Source organism: Aquarana catesbeiana, linkage group LG02 (genome assembly GCF_042186555.1).
Source record: "Aquarana catesbeiana isolate 2022-GZ linkage group LG02, ASM4218655v1, whole genome shotgun sequence".
NCBI classification, from domain to species: Eukaryota; Metazoa; Chordata; class Amphibia; order Anura; family Ranidae; genus Aquarana; species Aquarana catesbeiana.
Window position 1 is genome coordinate 188,212,796 of NC_133325.1, and position 17,778 is coordinate 188,230,573.

A 17,778-nucleotide genomic window follows, 5' to 3' on the forward strand; every position below is an offset into this window, starting at 1 on the left:
GGGGTGTAAAAATAAAACCTCAAAACTTCTAGTAAGGACTCTCCTATAAAAATTATTTCCTCTGTTACTCTCTGTACTTTCTGGCACTCTGTACTTACAAACTACTTCTGATAACACTTTCTACTGTGGCCTTTGCAGTAGCATTTGCCACTGGACATCCAGAAAACATGTCCATACAGACAAAATGCATATTTGTAAGATCCTGACTTGGGCATCTGGATATATCTTTTTTGTAATCTCTGGGAGGGATGTTCAGCTTTTGGTAACACCTTTGGTAACAGGTAAAACAAGAAGTGGTATGTTATAAAAACAACTGTGGTGAACCCTGGCTCTATCCCACGCTCATTTACTAAGGCAGCCATAACTGCTTGTGACTGATGACACAGTCCATGTGTCAAGCTAGAGGGAAAAGAGTGGCTGGCAGACATAAATGATCACCTTTTCCAAAGTCCTGTTTCATAAGAAGTTGCCCCCTGTGGACCACTTGTTCTTCTCGTTCTGGGGTCCTTAAAGTTGAATTATTAATCCCAGCTATACTGGGCCAGAACTAGGGTGGAATCTGTGAGTTGCACAGACCCATCAAGTGTCCGGGGCTGTAAATGCAGCATCCTTAGTCACCTGGTCTGCTTCCATGTGTGAGTTTTAAAGTTAATATGGCTACCTCAGCAAGAACCTGGAAGGCTGAAAACAGCCGATCAAATTAACTTGGCATGCTTGGTTGGTTTACCTGCCGAAGTAAAAACAAACTTCTGGCCCTTCAAATGGAACCAAAAGCACTCTATATCTCGACTATCTATATAAATATACACTCTTTTTATAGCTCACAGGCTTTGCTAAAACATGGAGCTCTGCTTCTTGAGCTGGGCAAAAAGGATCCAATGACTTTGAATACAGAGTATCCTTCTGGGTGATAAACTGCATACTCAAATCTACAAAAAATTAAATATCTGGGTCTTCAGGGAGTGTGTCCTGCACTGGACTCACAGCAGCTGATTCCTATGTCATCAATTTAACACATGCGTCTTTTCCTTTCTTTTGAATAAATGTACGCATTTTTCATTGTTAGATTTGTACATAAACAAACTCATATTTTAAACCTTTCATTATACAAACATTTAGTTAGCTGTAAATTTGCTGCACAGAATGTCGGACCATTGACCAAAACAATATCTAACTTTGTCTAATAGCACCTTTGCATAAAAGCTACAGCTCTGATATATCGGGGTGAACCCTTCGTTACTGGGTCCAGCTTGCATAAATATATTACAATGTCTTGTTTTCTATCACACTATTTGTGTAAGAACTCCAGTTTCATGTTTCAAAAGACAACTTTTTCCTGGCAATATTATAATAAATGATAACAATACCCTGCGGTCATGCAGAGATGTCCATAAATCCAAAACTATTCTTCTGTTTATACCACTGTACTTACAAGAAAAAGGGGCACATCATTTCACAATCCACACATTCTGCTTTGGATTTCAAAAATAAAAATAAATAAAAGGATCAACAATCTGTATGATGGACCAGAAAGCATCAAAAACTAAAAAACAACTTGCTGCAGGTGGCATCTATCCTAACAGGGTGTGTGGACTTGATGTGATGGGACTGTTATATTTAAATTTTATTTATTATTACTCTTACATCATGGACCGCACATCAAGTTATTATCAAAAACCTTACAATATCATTTTTGTAGAAGAACTTCTTATGTATCCCATCCATCTTGGCTTTGTTAAATATTATGGCAGCTTTATTCCAAATAACAACCTCATCTTAATCTTTTTTTTCTCTCAATAAGGGCTTATTGTATAAATGTAAAATTACAAAATTGTTATCTTAATCTAAACTAATCCCATTTTTACAAATTTCCCCAATAACCTGGATTTCATTTCCAACCAAAGGTTGTCTAAACCAGTTTCAATATATCTATATAATTGTTAAACTCATATTAGAAATGAATACTCATTATTACTTAATTTTACTTAATTTCCCTTTTTAAAATGCACTGTTTCAACTATCAAAGGATATTCAATTTGTGTAATACACAGTTAAATGTAACCTTCATTTTACCATGTTTAGAAAACAGATTCAAAATAATTGTGATCACATTGTTTACCATTAGATTCGTTAACCCGGCACATGTTTTGTCTAAAAAACATGAATTGGCAATGGTGTCCTTCCAGCTTATCACTAATCTCTCATCCCAGCCACATTTCTTTCATGAGAGCACAAAGGAGGGGGTCACATCTGCGTACATGACACACACAAGCAATAGAACTAAAGGTCCCAGCATTCGCACACACACCAATATCTCTCTAAAATCGCTTACATGTTTCCCATTTATACACAACATGTGCATATCATTCTCTCACTTTCTTTTAACTCTTTAATATTTCCCTGCCTAAATTCTGCTTTCCTTATTTTGTTTAAATAACTTTTATATCTAGCTTCTATGATTCTATGATCAGATGGGGAGCCACAGTGCTCATCCCATCTTCCCTCTCTGACAACATATAAAGTATTCTGTTTTACCTCTCATTTCTCTGTTTCTGACTTTTACTAGTTGTAGTGCCTGATCCCAAATTCATCCCACAACTTACATGAAAATGTCCCTTTCTGTCTAGTTCTAATGTCACCCTTGATCCCTCCTGCTCACATAGATAGCTGTTTCTCTAGCTGTTTACTCTGCATGATTCTTAGTCCCTGTGGACCTTGGTAACCCAGTTACCCAATGTGGATCACTGTCAACTTTAACCATTAATCTAGGGGCTCAGTATAGGTGGAACCACACCTTCGGTTCATATATAGCGCTCCTCTTGCGCTGGGCATTTTTGAGGGTCTCTTACCCTTCATTCCCTTACTTAATTCAATGCCCATAATGACTGGCCAGTCTTCTCTCTTCTCTACTTGTGCCTATACCCTCTTGCCTCTAAACTACTTTATCTAGCAGATGTACTACATATACCTGTGAACAGCACTATTCTTCCCTTTCTTATTTATAACACTCCGATGGACAGTAGACAGTGACAACATAACATATAACCACCAATCAATACAGTTCGATTAAGGGGAGTAAAATAGGTACCCTTTGTCCCGAAAATGCCTTACCGATCAAGGAAGTCTGATAACTCAAATGTAAGCAAAAGGCTTACCTCAGCCGGCTGATTATCAGAAATTCCCGGATCGTCTCAAGCTTCTCGTTTCGGATACTCAGGGTCACCTGGAATCCCCTCCTGGCTGGCTCGCCATGCATGACTCGGTTAAATTGATGATAGGCAACTCCTATCCTCATATTGATTAGTGGTTCCAAATTAATAATAACTACTGCAGTAGGGAACAGACACAAAAGATACGCTCAGCATCTTTCCAAATAACTGTTCTGCTTTATTATGACGCAAATGAAGGTTTTTATGCACATGATTACGTAGGTATCACATTAATATTACAATTGTAGGTTTATCGTAACAAGGGGCGTTACATAGGCAGGCTTATTCTAATCAGGACTCGAAAGAATGTAAACATTTACTGAAAACATTATTAGTGCTGTTGCACAGTGAGGGCAATGTGCAATACATGCAAAATACAATACAATTATATACAGAACTTACAAATTTCCATTACACAGTAAAGAACCCTCTACGTAGTTTAAGGTTAAACCTCTTTTCTTCTAATTGTAATGAGTGGCCACGAGTCTTATTAAACTCTCTTCTGCGAAAAAGTTTTATCCCTATTGTGGGGTCACCAGTACAGTATTTGTAAATTGAAATCATATCCCCTCTCAAGCGTCTCTTCTCCAGAGAGAATAAGTTCAGAGCTCGCAACCTTTCCTCATAACTAAGATCCTCCAGACCCTTTATTAGCTTTGTTGCCCTTCTTTGTACTCGCTCCATTTCCAGTACATCCCTCCTGAGGACTGGTGCCCAGAACTGGACAGCATACTCCAGGTGCGGCCGGACCAGAGTCTTGTAGAGCGGGAGAATTATCGTTTTATCTCTGGAGTTGATCCCCCTTTTAATGCATGCCAATATTCTGTTTGCTTTATTAGCAGCAGCTTGGCATTGCATGCCATTGCTGAGCCTATCATCTACTAGGACCCCCAGGTCCTTTTCCATCCTAGATTCCCCCAGAGGTTCTCCCCCCATTGTATAGATTGCATTCATATTTTTGCCACCCAAATGCATTATTTTACATTTTTCTACATTGAACCTCATTTGCCATGTAGTCGCCCACCCCATTAATTTGTTCAGGTCTTTTTGCAAGATTTCCACATCCTGCGGAGAAGTTATTGCCCTGCTTAGCTTAGTATCGTCTACAAATACAGAGATTTAACTGTTTATCCCATCCTCCAGATCGTTTATGAACAAATTAAATAGGATTGGTCCCAGCACAGAACCCTGGGGAACCCCACTATCCACCCCTGACCATTCTGAGTACTCCCCATTTATCACCACCCTCTGAACACGCCCTTGTAGCCAGTTTTCAATCCATGTACTCACCCTATGGTCCATGCCAACGCACCTTATTTTGTACAGTAAACGTTTATGGGGAACTGTGTCAAATGCTTTTGCAAAATCCAGATACACCACGTCTACGGGCCTTCCTTTATCTAGATGGCAACTCACCTCCTCATAGAAGGTTAATAGATTGGTTTGGCAAGAACGATTCTTCATGAATCCATGCTGATTACTGCTAATGATATCATTCTTATTACTAAAATCTTGTATATAGTCCCTTATCATCCCCTCCAAGAGTTTACGTACTATTGATGTTAGGCTAACTGGTCTGTAATTCCCAGGGATGTTTTTTGGGCCCTTTTTAAATATTGGTGCTACATTGGCTTTTCTCCAATCAGCTGGTACCATTCCAGTCAATAAACTGTCTGTAAAAATTAGGAACAACGGTCTGGTAATCACCTGACTGAGTTCCCTAAGTACCCTCGGATGCAAGCCATCTGGTCCCGGTGATTTATTAATGTTAAGTTTCTCAAGTCTAATTTTAATTCCGTCCTCTGTTAACCATGTAGGTGCTTTCTGTGTTGTGTCATGAGGATAAACACTGCAGTTTTGGTTACTGAAGCCCCCCGATTCACTCGTGAATACTGAGAAGAATAAATTCAATACATTTGCCATCTCCCCATCCTTTGTAACCAGATGTCCTTCCTCATTCTTTATGGGGCCAATATGGTCTGTCCTCCCTTTTTTTACTGTTTACATACTATATAATTTCTTGGGATTTTTTTTGCTCTCCTCCGCTATGTGTCTTTCATGTTCTACCTTAGCCGTCCTAATTGCACCCTTACATTTCTTATTGCATTCTTTATAATGTCTGAATGCTGAGGATGATCCCTCAACCTTGTATTTTTTGAAGGCCTTCTCCTTTGCTTTTATATGCATTTTTACATTGGAGTTAAGCCATCCAGGATTTTTGTTTGCTCTTTTAAATTTATTACCCAATGGGATACATTGGCTAATGCCCTTATTTAATATGCTCTTAAAGCAAACCCATCTCTCCTCCGTATTCTTTGTTCCTAATATTTTATCCCAATTTATGCCTTTTAGCAAGGTTTGTAGTTTAGGGAAGTTGGCTCTTTTGAAATTCAGTGTCTTTGTGTTCCCTTCATGTTTCCTATTTGTGTGATTTATACTGAAACTAATTGACCTGTGATCGCTGTTACCTAAATTGCCCCGTATTTCCACATCTGTGATCAGGTCTGTATTGTTGGTAATCAGTAGCTCCAGTAATGTTTTATTTCTAGTTGGTGCGTCTACCATCTGACCCATAAAATTGTCCTGCAAGACATTAAGGAACTGGCGAGCCTTAAATGAATGCGCGGTTCCCTCCGCCCAGTCTATGTCTGGATAATTAAAATCCCCCATTATGATAACACTTCCCATCCTTGCTGCTAATCCAATTTGTGATAGGAGATCCGTCTCCACTTCCTCCCTCAGGTTAGGGGGCCTATAGCATACTCCCAGTATTATTTTCCCCTTAGCTTCATCCCTTTGGAGCTCTACCCATAAGGATTCCACCTCCTCCCTAGCTCCCTCAGTGATGTCATCTCTCACATTCACTTGTACATTATTCTTGATATATAGGCATACCCCTCCCCCTTTTTCACCCTCTCTATCCTTGCGGTATAGGGTATACCCTTGAATGTTTGCCAGCCAATCATGAGAGCTGTTGAACCAGGTCTCTGAAATTCCCACAAAATCCAAATCCTCCTTGTACAACAGTATCTCTAGTTCACCCATCTTGTCCGCCATGCTCCTGGCATTGGTGAACATGCCACATAGTTTAGACCGGTCGCATATTGTCCTCGTATTGGGTGTTTCAAGATTGCAACTAGGACTTGCTACTATACTCACCTTGTGTTTTTGTGCTTTGGTTAACCTACCACTAATGCCCCCAATACTACCCTCTGGAATATCTTCCGCGCTGGCTATCACTGTCTCTGGACCCCCCCCCCCCCCCCATCGCCTAGTTAAAAACCCCTCTAACTTTTTGGCCATCTTCATTCCCAGCAGATCTGCACCCTCCTCATTTAGGTGCAGTCCGTCCCTTCTATAGTACCGGTTACCGACTGAGAAGTCGGCCCAGTCCTCCAGGAACCCAAGCCCCTCCTTACTACACCAGCTCTTCAGCCACTTGTTTACTTCCCTAATCTCCCTCTGCCTTTCTGGTGTGGCTCGATGTACCGGTAGTATTCCTGAGAACACTACCTTGGAGGTCCTTTTCCTCAATTTAGCACCTAAGTCCCTAAAATCGTTCTTTAGGACACTCCATCTGCCTCTGACTTTGTCATTGGTGCCAACGCGCACCATGACAGCCGGGTCTTCCCCAACCCCTCCCAGTAATCTGTCCACAAGATCCGTGATGTGCACTAGCAATTTCTCAGATTGTGAAGCTGAAGAGGGATCTTCCCCAACTGACCCCTCGGAAGAGGAGTCATCAGCCTTTTCATGGTCTCCTGAGGGGAATTTTTCCTCTCACGCCCACTGTTCCTCTGTCTGAGGGACCTGGGCGTTAGAAGGGGACCTACCCCCGGTGCCTGCTGCGGTCGGATTCTTGTCAGGAGCGATCTGAGGTGAGGGGGAGGTCACTGATTCATGGCCACCCCCTCACGATTGCTCCTGGCAAATGACAGGCTTCCTCTGCTGCTGTAAGGTAAACAGCTGCAGAGGAAGTGATGTCATCTCTCCTCGTGTTGGTCTTTTCGTTCTGGCGCCGAGGAGAGAAGACATCCAAGTAAGTGCACCAAACACTACACTTACAGTAGAACACACAGGCACACTTTTCACCCCCTGACACAGTGACACCAATAGTAGTTTTTTTTTTTTCTGATTATTGCATTGGTGTCATTTTGTGACAGTTATAAGTGGTAGGGCAGTTAGTGTTAGGCCCCTTTAGGTCTAGGGTACCCCCCTAACACCCCCCAATAAAGTTTTAACCCCCGTGATCACCCCCCCCCCCCGTCGCCAGTGTCACTAAGCGATCGTTTTTCTGATCGCTGTATTAGTGTCACAGGTGACGCTAGTTAGGGAGGTAAGTAGTTAGGTTCGCCGTCAGCTTTTTATAGCGTCAGGGACCCCCATATACTACCTAGTAAAGGTTTTAACCCCCTGATTGCCCCCTAGTTAACCCTTTCACCAGTGATCACCGTATAACTGTTAAAGGTGACGCTGGTTAGTTAGTTTGTTTTTTATAGTTTCAGGGCACCCGCCATTTATTACCTAATAAAGGTTTAACCCCCTAATTGCCTGGCGGGTGATACAAGTTAGGTTTTAGGGTCAGATAGGGTCTGCGTCGCCCCAGGCAGCGTCAGGTTAGTGCCAGTAGCGCTAACACCCACTCACACACCGTACACCTCCCTTAGTGATATAGTATCAGAACGGATCAATATCTGATCCGATCAGATCTATACTAGCGTCCCCAGCAGTTTAGGGTTCCCAAAAACGCAGTGTTAGCGGGATCAGCCCAGATACCTGCTAGCACCTGCGTTTTGCCCCTCCGCCCAGCCCAGCCCACCCAAGTGCAGTATTGATCAATCACTGTCACTTACAAAACACATAACTGCAGAGTTCGCAGAGTCAGGCCTGATCCCTGCAATCGCTAACAGTTTTTTGGTAGCGTTTTGATACAGTCGCTAACACAGTCATGAGCTTTTTTGCCTGTGAGTCTCACTAGTGTACCACTAAATTTAGAGCCCAAAATGTCAAATCGAAGGTACACTAGTGAAGAGGCCTACACATTTCTAAGCATGACAGATAGTGAAGAGGAAGTCACTCAACTGTCAGATTCAGGCTCAGAATACGAACCTGTAGACAGCAGCGGCTCCATGACAGATAGCTCTGACAACAGAGTTGTGGTCCCTGCCAAGGTCAGGTGTACCAGACCCCAATCTTCTTCTTCTGCTGTTGAGGTGCAAGAACCGCAGGGCTCTCATATGGAGCAGAGAAGTACTAGCGCCGTTATTCCTTCTGGTGAACTGGCAAGCACCAGCGGCCTAGTACACCCTGGTCGTACATCCAGCACTGCAGTAACACTTGGTGACGTGGCGAGTCCCATAAGTGCAGTTCAAGCTGGCGAGGTGGCAAGCACAAGTAGTGTCCCACTGCCACCAAGAAGATGAACACAGGCCTGTCGTGCCCATAGTGCCCTTCCTGCTGCATTCGCCAATCCTAATTGAGAACCCACCACTTCTGCAGCCCCCATACTTCCCCCATTCACTGGCCAACCCGGCATTCAGGTGGAAACAGTTGATTTTACGCCACTTGATTTTTATTCGCTGATTTTCACCAAAGAACTCTATAAATCTATTGTGGACCAAAGCAATTTGTACGCTGGTCAACACATCACCACTATTCCCCAGTCCTCCCTTGCCAGAGATTGGAGACCAATAACGGTTTCCGAATTTAAGCTCTTTCTGGGCCTTTCCCTCAACATGGGCATAACCAAAAAGAGTGAGTTGTGGTCCTATTGGTCCACTGACCTAATTCACTATATGCCCTTGTTCTCTGCCTCCATGACCAGGGCACGATACGAGCAGATCTTGCGGTTCATGCACTTCAATGACAATGAACTCTGTCGTCCTCGTGGAGACCCTGGATACGATCGGCTCTACAAAATTCGGCCCCTCGTAAACCACTTCAACCAATGTTTTGCAGACTTGTTTACTCCCCATCAAGTTGTCTGCATTGATGAGTTCCTGATTAAGTTTTCTGGCCGCTTCTCATTCAAACAGTACCTTCCCAGCAAGTGTGCCAAATACGGGGTCAAGATGTATAAGCTCTGTGACAGGGCCACAGGCTATACATGTAGTTTTATGGTTTACGAGGGAAAAGATAGCCACGTAGAGCTGACAAACTGCCCTGACTACATAGGAAGTGCTGGCAAGATTGTGTGGGACTTGGTGTCACCCTTATTCGGAAAGAGGTACCACATATATGTGGACAATTATTAAACGAGCGTGCCACTTTTTAGTCACCTGTTTGATCATCAGATTGGAGCATGTGGCACCGTGCAGCCTAATCGCTTTCCCCAGCGGCTTGTAGATTCCCGTCTTAGGCTGGGGGAGAGAGCCTGCTTGCAGTGTAACAATTTGCTCACTATGAAGTGGAGGGATAATAAGGATGTTTTCGTTCTTACCTCCCTTCATGCAGACACGATGGTCCAAATTACTACTGCAACTGGTGTTGTGGAGAAACCCCTCTGTGTCCACAAATATAACCAAAATATGGGAGGGGTGGACCTCAATGACCAGTTGTTGGCGCCATACCTAGTTGCCCGTAAGGCCAGATGCTGGTATAAAAAAGTGTCTGTATACTTATTTCAATTGGCTTTGCTGAACGCTCACGTGCAATACAAAGCTTCAGGACGGACTGGATCCTTCCTTAAATTCCAGGAAGAGATCATCAGAGCCCTTCTGTTTCCAGACGGTGCTCCACCTCACCTTCCCAATCCAAATGCAGTAAGCCGCCTGCATGGGAGGCATTTCCCTTATGTCCTCCCACGTACCCCTACCCAACAAGCCCCCCAAAGAAAATGTTGTGTCTGCAGAAAGCGCGGATATAGGCGTGACACCCGCTATTATTGTCCCTCCTGTCCTGACAATCCTGGTCTTTGCATTGGTGAATGTTTTGAGCGCTACCATACACTAGTTGAGTTTTAGCATAGGGTACAGCGCTGCACAGACTAGGACACACTTTCACAAGGTCTCCCAAGATGCCATCGCATTTTGAGAGACCCAAACCTGGAACTGGTTACAGTTATAAAAGTTACAGTTATAAAAAAAAATGTAAAAAAAAAAAAAAAAAAAAAAAGTAAAAAGAAAAAATACACAAAAAAATATAAAATAGAAAAACCAAAAATAGTTGACGTTTTATTGTTGTTATGTTTTATCATGTTTGCTTTTCAAGTATGTAATTTTTTTATACTTTACTGTTTACTGTGTTTTATTGTTAACCTTTTTTTGTTTTCAGGTACGCCATTCAGCTGCAGCGCGGATTTATTTATCTTGACAGCAACAGCGTTTGCTCCCATGATACATAAAGCCGTGACTCCAGTGCTGTCGGAGGTGATTTCACCACCACAGTTACATACTTCAGCATATATGCCGAAGCATGGGGGCAGCAGGGGCGGAGGAGCGATTTGCTCCTACCTTTTGCGGGTGGATGCCCCCATGCTTCGCCATATATATATATTTTAGGCACAGGTTGCGTTAAATGTTTTATTTTTTACTATTTTTTTTTTTTGTATTTGCTTTGCAGGTATGGTAAGTCTTACTGTTATACTGTAATGTTACTTTGTTTTATTGTTAACCATCATTTGCTTAGCAGGTACGCCATTCACTTGCAGCACGGATTTATTTATCTTGACAGCAACAGCGTTTGCTCCCACGATACATAAAACCGTGACTCCAGCGCTGTCGGAGGTGATTTCACCACCACAGTTAAAAAAAAGAGCATATATGCCGAAGCATGGGGGCAGCAGGGGGGAGGAGCGATTTGCTCCTAACTTTTGGGGCGGATGCCCCCATGCTTCGGCATATATAAATGGTGCATGTATGCCCATCATTAGAAGTGAGTGGATGAAGGGAGATATTCTAATGGTGAGCATACCCACCGATCAATCTCTTTTTTTCGTTCAGTCCACAGGCTGCATGAAAAAAAAGATTACAATATATGCCCAACAAGGACCAGCAACATACTGGTATGTTGTTGAACTTTGAGTGGTTATACCAGAATTATGCCTGCAGGTTTAGGTATCATCTTGGTATCATTCTTTTCAGCCAGCGATCGGCTTTCATGCAAAAGCAATGGCTCCAATCATCTCTCTGGCCTAAGAAACCGGAAGCTACGAGCATTTCATGACTTCGATTTCGCCGGATGTAAACAGCGCCATTGGGAAATTGGGAAAGCATTTTATCACACCGATCTTGGTGTGGTCAGATGCTTTGAGGGCAGAGGAGAGATCTAGGGTCTAATAGACCCCAATTTTTTCAAAAAAGAGTACCTGTCACTACCTATTGCTATCATAGGGGATATTTACATTCCATGAGATAACAATAAAAATGATAAAAAAAAAAAAAAAAATGAAAGGAACAGTTTAAAAATAAGATAAAAAAGCAAAAAAAAAAAAAAATTAATTAAAAAAAAAAAAAAAAAAAAAAAAAGCACCCCTGTTCCCCCCTGCTCTTGCGCAAAGGCGAACGCAAGCATCAGTCTGGCGTCAAATGTAAACAGCAATTGCACCATGCATGTGAGGTATCACCGCGAAGGTCAGGTCAAGGGAAGTAATTTTAGCAGTAGACCTCCTCTGTAAATCTTTTAAAAATGTATGTAGTTTGTCGCTACTGCACGTTTGTGTGCAATTTTAAAGCATGTCGTGTTTGGTATCCATGTACTCAGCCTAAGATCATCTTTTTTATTTCATCAAACATTTGGGCAATATAGTGTGTTTTAGTGCATTAAAATTTAAAAAAGTGTGTTTTTTCCAAAAAAAAAAATGCGTTCGAAAAATCGCTGCACAAATACTGTGTGAAAAAAAATGAAACACCCAGCATTTTAATCTGTAGGGCCTTTGCTTTAAAAAAAATATATAATGTTTGGGGGTTCAAAGTAATTTTCTTGCAAAAAAAAAAATTTTCATGTAAACAAAAAGTGTCAGAAATCTGTGGTTAGAAGAGTGGGTGATGTGTGACATAAGCTTCTAAATGTTGTGCATAAAATGCCAGGACAGTTCAAAAAGCCCCCAAATGACCCCATTTTGGAAAGTAGACACCCCAAGATATTTCCTGAGAGGCATGTCGAGTCCATGGAATATTTTATATTGTGACACAAGTTGCGGGAAAAAGACAATTTTTTTTTTTTTTTTTTGCACAAGGTTGGCACTAAATTATATATTGCTCAAACATGCCATGGGCATATGTGATATTACACCCCAAAATGCATTCTGTTGCTTCTCCTGAGTACAGGGATACCACATGTGTGAGACTTTTTGGGAGCCTAGCCACGTATGGGTTTGTGCTTTGTTAGCATTTTATGGCCTTCAAAACTGTGATAGGTAGCGAGGAGTGAAATTAAAAATTTACGCCCTTAGAAATCCTGAAGGCGATGCTTGGTTTTCGGGGCCCTGTACACGGCTAGGCTCCCAAGAGGTCCCATGTGGTTTCCCCTTACTCAGGAGAAGTAGCAGAATGTATTTTGGGGTGTAATTCCACATATGCCCATGGCATGTTTGAGCAATATATCATTTAGTGACAACTTTGTGCAAAAAAAAAAAAAAAAAAAGTTTGCCATTTTCCCGCAACTTGTGGCAAAATATAAAGTATTCCATGGACTCAACATGCCTCTGAGCAAATAGCTTGGGGTGTCTACTTTCCAAAATGTGGTCATTTGGGGGGGGGGGGGGTTGTGCCATCTTAGTATTTTATGGCCTTTAAAACTGTGATAGGTAGTGAGGAGTGAAATAAAAAATGTACGCCCTTAGAAATCCTGAAGGCGGTGCTTGGTTTTCGGGGGCCCCGTACGCGGCTAGGCTCCCAAAAAGTCCCACACATGTGGTATCCCCGTACTTAGGAGAAGCAGCAAAATGTATTTTGGGGTGCAATTCCACATAGAACCATGGCATGTGTGAGCAATATATCATGTAGTGACAACTTTTTGTAAAATATTTTTTTTGTCGTTATTCAATCACTTGAGACAAAAAATAAAATATTCAATGGGCTCAACATGCCTCTCAGCAATTTCCTTGGGGTGTCTACTTTCCAAAATGGGGTCATTTGGGGGGGGGGGGGGGCGGGTTGTACTGCCCTGTCATTTTAGCACCTCAAGAAATGAGATAGGCAGTCATAAACTAAAAGCTGTGTAAATTCCAGAAAATGTACCCTAGTTTGTAGACGCTATAACTTTTGCGCAAACCAATATACGCTTATTGACTTTTTTTTTACCAAAGACATGTGGCTGAATATGTTTTGGCCTAAATGTATGACTAAAATTGAGTTTATTGGATTTTTTTTTATAACAAAAAGTTGAAAATATAATTTTTTTCAAAATTTCCTTTTTTCGTTTATAGAGCAAAAAATAAAAACCGCAGAGGTGATCAAATACCATCAAAAGAAAGCTCTATTTGTGGGAAGAAAAGGATGCAAATTTCCTTTGGGTACAACATTGCATGACCGCGCAATTAGCAGTTAAAGCGACGCAGTGCCAAATTGTAAAAAGTGCTCTGGTCAGGAAGGGGGTAAAACCTTCCGGGGCTGAAGTGGTTAAAGCAGCTAACCTTTCCTCTAAAACCACCAAGGCCGAGGAAAAAACTTCTTGAGTAATATAGACAGGGGCTGAAGTGTTGGAAACAGTTGCAACACTTGACGGACCCAAAGGCTCACCCTGACCAGCCACCCCAGGGCTTTAAGGGGAGGATGGTATTGCAGAGGTGAGATTAGGGTCTCCAGAGCCTGATGGTGACACCTTTAGGCCCCTTTTTTGGGGTGTTTACCCCTCCCTTTCTGACAGGCATAGTCCTGAGTACAAACGCAGAGGTACTGCCATAAAAAATGCACCCACTGCTGAGTAATAATCCAGCACTGCCGCTGCTATTAATGCTTCAGCCTGGTGCAAGTAAACGTGCCTTGGTGAATGCCTGTGTCAACACACTTACATGCCCCCATCTGCTCTCGTGTCCCTCCGATAGCCAAATGAAGCCTGGCAGTGGAGACTTTATAGCTAATGCAGACCTGCACTGTGGACATTGAAGTACGTCATCGCCACGCTAAGCCGCGCCCCCGTCTTCTCGCCACTCCCCCCCTTTTCAAAAAAGGCCTTTCCCATGCGCAGGCCTCCGATCCGACCGGATCGGTGTGTGGGTGGGGGTGGTGGAGAGGAGGAAGAGCAGGAGAGCCATCGCTGTTTCAAAGCGACAGAAGGAGCGGAGCAGCATACCGCCGACCATCCTAGACTCCCTTTGGAGAGGGAGTGGAAATCCTGCACAGGTGGGGGGAGTTTGTAAAAAAATCCCCCATCCAACATCTTACCAGAGGCTTAGGACTGCTTAGCTGGAAGAAGGCTGCTGCTTCTGCTGACACAGAGCGAGACATGGAAAGCTTGAACAAGGTATGCTCTTTACAGCCCCCAGTGGTGACATTTAGGCATGACAACATTTACTTTAAAGGAGAAAATCCATAAGAAAATTTAAAATTCCTTAGGAATCTCCACTTACCTTATCCAGCTGCAGGGATTCTGTGGTAAAACTAAACAGACCCAATCTTCACCCCTCACGGTGGGGTCCGTTAAATTACCTTTAAGGACCGGGGCCCCTTTTTATCAGGGGATCCACACCCTTGGACCTGTATAGCACCCCGCCAGGAAGCTTTATGGCTGAAAAAAACAAAGCACTGGATCCCGGGGTCCAGCTCTCAAATAAGAGAAGCGTTACGGGCTAAACCTCGTTTCTTCCACCACGAGGCCCGGGTACCATTCAATTTGGCCTGAAAAGACACTTTGAATGGATCCGGCTACATAGCTTGCCCCAGCAAAGGATTACTCCAGTGGAGCTCAGCATAGCACATCTTTACTCATGACCAACACTTAAAACACTGGCGAAAAAACGGAGGTACTCCCAGTAATGGGAGGGGTTATATAGGGAGTGAGCTTCTTGTCTTAGGATGTGCCAGTGTCCATCACCTAAAGGTGGCCTATATACCCCACATAGTAACTGGCTTTGTGTCCCGTGATGTACGATAAAGAAATATCTTTTTTTTTCAAAATTTTCGGTCTTTTTGCAGCAAGGAGCACATGTAAGGGCGACGCATGTCAAACAAAACCAAAAACATTTCCAAGCTCCGCTTACCGACCAGCCTGCAACCAACCGAATAATAGGAAACTGATTGTGTTGTCCTACAAAAAAACGTCAGTGCCAACATTGGTACCCTGGAAATCATTGGTAAATAAATCTGTTCCACTGTATAAGACCAACTACTCTAACAGAGGTGCATTTCATAAACTTGAAAAAGTGTGGGGCTGTCAGTATTTAAGGTGCTTCCTAGAGTGGATCTGGTCTAACGCCCATGTTTGCCTCTGGGCTCATGTAATGTCTGTTGTGTATATATATACACAGTATCTCACAAAAGTGAGTACACCCCTCACATTTTTGTAAATATATTATATCTTTTCATGTGACAACACTAAAGAAATGACAGTTTGCTACAATGTAAAGTAGTGAGTGTACAGCTTGTATAACAGTGTAAATTTGCTTTCCCCTTAAAATAACTCAACACACAGTCATTAATGTCTAAACCGCTGGCAACAAAAGTGAGTACACCCCTAAGTGAAAATGTCCAAATTGGGCCGAATAAGCCATTTTTCCTCCCTGGTGTCATGTGACTCATTATTGTTACAAGGTCCCAGGTGTGAATGGGGAGCAGGTGTGTTAAATTTGGTGTTATCGCTCTCACTCTCTCATACTGGTCACTGGAAGTTCAACATGGCACCTCATGGCAAAGAACTCTGTGAGGATCTGAAAAAAGAATTGTTGTTGTTACTCTACATAAAGATGGCCTAGGCTATAAGAAGATTTCCAAAAGACCCTGAAACTGAGCTACAGCACGGTGGCCAAGACCATACAGCGTTTTAACAGCACAGGCCTCGCCATGGTCGACCAAAGAAGTTGAGTTCACGTGCTCAGCGTCATATATAGAGGTTGTCTTTGTAAAATAGACGTATGAGTGCTGGCAGCATTGCTGCAGACGTTGAAGGGGTGGGGGCTCAGCCTGTCAGTGCTCAGACCATACGCCGCACACACTGCATCAAATTGGTCTGCATGGCTGTCGTTCCAGAAGGAAGCCTCTTCTAAAGATAATGCACAAGAAAGCCCACAAACATTTTGCTGAAGACAAGCAGAGTAAGGACATGGATTACTGGAACCATGTCCTGTGGTCTGATGAGACCAAGATAAACTTATTTGGTTCAGATGATGTCAAGCGTGTGTGGCAGGAACCAGGTGAGGAGTACAAAGACAAGTGTGTCTTGCCTACAGTCGAACATGGTGGTGGGAGTGTCATGGTCTGGGGCTGCACAAGTGCTGGTGGCACTGGGGAGCTACAGTTCATTGAGGGAACCATGAATGCCAACATGTACTGTGACATACTGAAGCAGAGCATGATCCCCTACCTTCTGAGACTGGGCCGCAGGGCAGTATTCCAACATGATAACAACCCCAAACACACCTCCAAGATCTTGCTAAAGAAGCTGAGGGTAAAGGTGATGAACTGGCCGAGTATGTCTCCAGACCTTAACCCTATTGAGCATCTGTGGGGCATCCTCAAACGAAAGGTAGAGGAGCACAAGAGCTCTAACATCCACCAGCTCCGTGATGTCGTCATGGAGGAGTGGAAGAGGACTCCAGTGGCAACCTGTGAAGCTCTGGTGAACTCAAAGAGGATTAAGGCAGTGCTGGAAAAAAATGGTGGCCACACAAAATATTGACACTTTGGGCCCAGTTTGGACATTTTCACTTAGGGGTTTACTCACTTTTGATGCCAGTGGTTTAGACATTAATGGGTATGTGTTGAGTAGGGATGAGCTTCGAGTTCGAGTGGAACTCATGTTCGACTCGAACATCGGCTGTTCGCAAGTTCGCCGAACAGCGAACAATTTGGGGTGTTCGCGGCAAATTCGAATGCCGCGGAACACCCTTTAAAAGTCTATGGGAGAAACCAAAAGTGCTAATTTTAAGGCTTATATGCAAGTTATTGTCATAAAAAGTGTTTGGGGACCTGGGTCCTGCCCCAGGGGACATGGATCAATGCAAAAAAAGTTTTAAAAGCGGCCGTTTTTTCAGGAGCAGTGATTTTAATAATGCTTAAAGTGAAACAATAAAAGTGTAATATTCCTTTAAATTTCGTAGCTGGGGGGTGTTTATAGTATGCCTGTAAAGGGGCGCATGTTTCCCGTGTTTAGAACAGTCTGACAGCAAAATGACATTTCAAAGGAAAAAAAGTCATTTAAAACTACTCGCGACTATTGCATTGCCGGTCCGACAATACACATAGAAGTTCATTGATAAAAACACCATGGGAATTCCCCACAGGGGAACCCCGAACCAAAATTTAAAGAAAAAATGACGTGGGGGGGTCCCCCTAAATTCCATACCAGGCCCTTCAGGTCTGGTATGGATATTAAAGGGAACCCCGCGCCAAAATTTAAAAAAAAGACGGCGTGGGGTTCCCCCAAAAACCCCTCCAGACCCTTATCCGAGCACGCAACCTGGCAGGCTGCAGGA